The sequence below is a fragment of the Cajanus cajan genome, chromosome 6, assembly GCF_000230855.2.
Source record: "Cajanus cajan strain Asha chromosome 6, NIPB_CcT2T_4, whole genome shotgun sequence".
Classification (NCBI taxonomy): Eukaryota; Viridiplantae; Streptophyta; class Magnoliopsida; order Fabales; family Fabaceae; genus Cajanus; species Cajanus cajan.
The window spans coordinates 45,517,677-45,523,622 of record NC_138522.1 but is presented as its reverse complement, the minus strand read 5'-3'; positions in this window follow the sequence as shown (position 1 = coordinate 45,523,622).

The window sequence follows — 5,946 nt, the reverse complement described above, 5'->3', positions numbered from 1 at the left end:
AATATAAAATTAGTAATATATTACTATATATAGTTAATATATAATATTATGGAATAAAAGTAATTATCGTTAAATTTGACACCGATATTGTAACGACCCGGCTGGTCACTACACACCACACCATACACCTGAAACCGGACAGAAAATAACAAGTGTATACATATAGTGTCTATAATATACATATATACATGTCCAAGTCTGACTAGATTCAAAATGTACAAAAATACATCCAGAGCTACTACACCAAGTAGCTAAAACACCAAAACATCCATAAGAAGTAAGCTCTATCTGCCAGCTACAGACCTGCCACAAGCCATCAACCTATCCCTGCCTTGCTCCCATACATAGTATGATCATTGCAGTCCAAACCATATGAAAACAACAAGGGTAAGCTAGTGAAAAGAAACAAAATACATATATATAAATTTAAGAATGGTAAACAGCTACAGCTATCAGAACATCAATTAGCTTGATAATATCAGCTATATATATATAACAACACACATCTCACATCGTTCAGCAATAACAACAGTACACATCGATACATAGTAGTAAACACACAATGCGTCGTCACGCATATCAGCTTGGAGATCTCCTACCACAGCTTAGCCTTACGGCCTACAACAGCTCCTATTAGCACGGAGCACAACACCGACTTAGCGGCTATAACAGCACCGACTTAGCGGCTATAACAGCACCACAATAGTGGCTAAACACAGCATACCGCTCAGCAATAAACAGCACAGCAAAATCGCTCACAGCACAGCACAACACCAAAATCAGCATACAACACAGCTAAGTAGTATTCAACACAGCTTACTACTCACAACTCGACTCATCATTCTAGAGCACAACCATATTATAAATCAGCATTTAAAATCATTAATAACAGCCCAGCTCAGCATAGCGAGATACATCTATTACAGCTTAACATCATTTTTCAGCATTTACATCTAGTCAGCACAACATATTTATCAATTACATCTCAACTCAGCAATTACAGCATAATTCAACAACTATCAGCATATAATTCAGCTCAAATCAAACAATAAAGTTTAGCATTAGCATCACATAGCATAACCTATCGTCTTACAGCACATCTAAGCATCTTACAACAATATACACCTAACACAGCTCAACATCATCAAACAGCAATTTCAGCTAGTCATCACATCATATTCATCAATTTCGACTTAGTTCAGCATAAAATAATATTATCAGCAAATTTCAGTATATAACTTCACATCCTCATACGCGCCCGGCGCACTCATGGTCGTGCCCGACGTGGCACAACCAGAGGCTCAAGGGGCCAGCGCGCCCGGCACAAGCGTGCCTGCGCCCGGCGAGACTTAACCAGAGAGTCCAAAGCTCTCTCGCGCTTGGCGCAATACCCAATTGCGCCCAGCGCAGGCCAGACAGAGACCTCCCTTGGTCTCGCGCCCAGTGCAAACCAAATTACGCCCAGCGCCCTCGAGGCAGAGACTCCCAAGGAGTCTCACGCCCAGCGCGACAAGGGCCGCGCTCAGCGCAGCACATCAATATCACCATTCAGCTCAATAACAGTAATCATTAACAGCTTAAAACAACATGATCAACAACTTCACAACGCACATGTTCAACACATAACACGACCCAACCATCTTGCTTACAACTCATCTATCTTGTCAAATTACTCACCCAAACACCACCAATACACCTAAGTACCTGAAACAACTTTCAACTTAACCAAATCATTAAAAGTGAAATGGTAGCCTTCATAGAAAATAGCGCATCAGAAGTTATACTACTCCTACCATACTCATCCTTATCTCATATGAAAGATAAGAAGATTTCCTACAACTCTCAAGAAGGCACCAAGTCTTAATTCCTTCATCTACCTTGTTAAAAATTCTAAAAACCGCAACAGCTATAAGCAATGCTGGCAGCTTGACCCCTCTTCACTAAAACGGCCATATCTGGAGTTCTAAAACTCCTTTTTAGGTGATTCCAGCGCCATTGGAAATCTAACATCCAAGGCTACAACTTTCATGAAGACTATAAAGTCAAATTCTGAAAAACAAATGCGCGCCCGGCGCGTTAAGTGAGCGCCAGGCGCAATTCTCAACCAGAGACCTACAAATGTCTATTGCGCCCAGCGCGGTCCTCCTCGCGCCCGGCGCGATTCACCCCAGAAATTACTCATTTCAAGTTGCGCCCAGCGCGAAGAACTGAGCCCGGCGCAAATTCAAATGGGAACCCTTACCTGCTACGAAAATTTCACCAAAACCTGCGAAACTTAACAGAAAATACACATGCAATCCAGCCAAGCGTTCCTATTTTCATCAAAGAGCTCAAAAATACTAGCTTTTCATACATGCAACCACAAACAAGGATAGATCACCAAATTTTCACCAAACCCCGGAAAACCCCGAAACCCCATCTTCAGCAACTCAGCCAAGAACGATCAATCATCAGCAACTTAATGAGTTCCTAGACCCATCTTCAGCCAAAAACGCAACAAATTACTAACTTCCCTTACATCGATGCAAGGATTCCGAGCTCCGTGAAGAAGGAACGAAGAAGGAGATGAAAACGAGCTTGAACGGGAAAAAGGAGAAACGGAGGAGAATACAAGCTCCACGCCCACAGCTAGCTCCAAACACCACTAAACAGCACCTATGCTCACCCAAGAAGGAAAAATCAGCAAGTGAGTAGGAAGAATTTGAAGAAGAAATAGTGAATGAGAGAGTGGGAATGAAAGTGAGAGTTGAATGGGAGGGAAGAGAGTCACGGTTCTCACAGATATAAATATATTAATATTAATTTTAATAATATATATTTTATGATATAAAAGAATAGATGTATAGATACTATAATAACAACATTAAATATTACGGTCCCCTAGAGATCATTAAATATTACGGTAATACTTTCATTTAATTTTTTTAATTATTTACATTAAAAATCACCCATAGATTCTATAATGTATTTTTTGTTAGATAAAAATTCAATATTTAGGTTTTTTTAATGATTGACAAATTGCTTTGTTGTTGAATGATAAATTGAGATGTCCTAGTTATGTGGTTCAAATTAGAGAATATGTTTGTGTTACAAAGTTGCAAGTTGATAATATTTTGAAGTTCGTTGAGTTGTTTATGTTGGTAGTATAATTGTTTTTACTTTATATATACTTTTTTGTGTTGAATATTTTAAATACTAACTTATTATTATATATTTTCTTGTAGTAGGACTACAATAATTATATTTATATAGGAGCATGTTACAAATAGGTTGGGAGCATTGGTTGAGTCGAGAGCCATGTTGGATTGACGATATAACTTGGTACTACCTTTTGTAGTTATTTTTATTAGTATTGCTTAAGTAACAACCTAAGTTTATATTTTAATTTTCGGATTACCATATATATGCATACAAGATATATAATTTCATTAAGAAACATTTACACTTTGATTGATTTTATTCCTAGACATATATTATTACATGTATTTTTCAAGAGTTATCTACATGTTAACCTTATAATTAGGTAGGTAGATGTATTATGTTTTTAGTTCTTAGTAGTTGAATCGTTGAATATAAAAGTCATGATAGATCGTTACATTATCTCATTTTAAAAATTATAAAAAGTAACTACATAATTTTAAAAAATGACATTATACATTAGAATAATATTAAAAATTATATTAAAAAAATTACTAGTCGTTATTAACTTAATTTTTGTTTACAAAAAATTAAATTTAATAATAAAATATGAGAAATTATATATATATATATATATGACTAAAAATAAAGAGTCATGAATTTTAAAAATTAAAAATTAAATGTATATATTTTATAAAATAATGATTACTTTTTTTTATAAATATCGACAACAAATAATTTTAGATTTTCTATTTTAAAGAAAAAATAAAGTTAAAAAAAATAATTATAATAGCTAAGTGTGAATTTTGAGCGAAGAGATATAAAATCAAAATTGGAGAAGAAAAGAACAAAAAAATAAAAACAAAAACAAAACCTTTTGCATGGAGTAAAATATATAAAGTTGATTTTAGTGAAAGAATGAAAAAATAAAAATAAACATTATTTATATCTAACAAGATTCGAATTTGGGTCTTCTTTAATAAGTTTTTGGATAAACTAAGTAATAAGTTATATTTGACAATTTATCAAAATAAACTCAAAACATCTTATGAATTACTTATAAAATATTTTATATGTTTGTGCAAGCACTCTCATAGACATTTATAGAACAAGGTAAGTACAGATAAGTTGTTCATAAGTTTTTCCAAGTGAATCATAAATCATCAACAATTAATATTATAATTACTTTTATACTTTATTTTGAAAGAATTTAATTTTATCATAAATCTTAATAGATTTTATAACCAACAATTGTGAGTGCACTTTATCCTTTGAATTATGAAATACACTATTTTCACTTTAGAAGGGTCAAGTCTATAATTCATATTATATTTTAATTAATGATTTAGAAATGAAATTAAGAAATAAATTAGTATGTACAAACATTACCCTATTTTATTCATTAGTTTAGTTTCTTCAAAATATATTTTATGAACAATAAAAAAATAATAACTTTATAGATATTTTGTTAAATAAATATATGTAACACCATAAGTTGTAGAGTGATATATTTATTTTAAGTTGTTTCATGTTGTTAAGTTTAGTTATTGTTTTGTGTTGAATAATTATAAGATTTGAGGATTTCTTATGAGTTTCAACACTGTTTGAGGTTTCTATGGGTAGAGATATAGTTTGACCCTAGGGGAAGGAGTATATAAGATTTATATTTTGAATAAAATCTTATAAACTCCTATCATCAAAAACTTAGAAAGTGAATTCTAGAGAAAAGGAATTTGGTTTGTGAGTTTCTTTTTTCTCTAAATCTTTTCTTACTTTTTCCTTAAACTTATTGTCTTGTTGATGAATTTAGGTGCTTGGAGACTTTAATCCAACTGCACGATTTGTTGAGTGTGTAGTGTTGAGTTTCAAGGTTCTCTCCTTCCTCATTTTTTGGATTGATCTTAAGGTAAAGGAAGCTAGATCTATTGATTTTGATTGAGTAGATGGGTTGTGTAGTGATGCATAGGTTTTATGCTGTATGAATTCCATTGAGATTCATGGTTGAGTTGGTCAAACCGAAATGGGTTGCAAATGAGAATTAAGGTTTGAGTCCATAAAGAGGAAATTGATTATTTGTAGTGAATTATGTGTTGTATATGAGTTGTATATAACATATATGTATATATTATATTATTGTGTTGCATGTGTGGTTTGGGTTGAGTTTCATGTGGATTTAACATAATTCATGATCGATATAAATGCAGTTTGCTCGTCATGTAGGGTGAGCATTCAAAGCATCAAACGTCGTTTTAACATGTGGTTTTTTGTCTTATTACGTCGGACACAAGATTGGTGACACTGAACATAAAGAGAGAGACTAGTCTCAGGTTAAAATGGTGTTAGAGCATGAAAGCACGAGGAAGTCTCTAACTTGGTGACGTTAGGCACTAGGTTGAGTGGAGCCCAACATGATTTAGTTAACACTCTCTACTTTGACAACGCCGAACATGAGTATGGTGACATTAGATGTGTGTTAAGCAGAGACTTCCTACCTATAATGAGGTTGGGCGTGATGTCCTAGGGATCTCTACCTTATCCACGTCGAACACGAGTTATGTAATGTTAGGCATGGGCAAGGTAGAGGGTTCTTTGTCTAAATGATATCGAGCGTTGGTAGTATGGCATCAGGCATTCTTTTAATGAATTTGTATTATCGGGCTGATGTACTTTTGAATATGAAAATAATATGTATAAGTGTTGTTTGTTTGAGCTGTTAAATGTTGTTCATTATATATATGAAGATATTTTGAGGTGAATGATGATTGAGAGCTGAAATGTGAGTTGTAGAGTTATGTGTTGGTTGTGTAG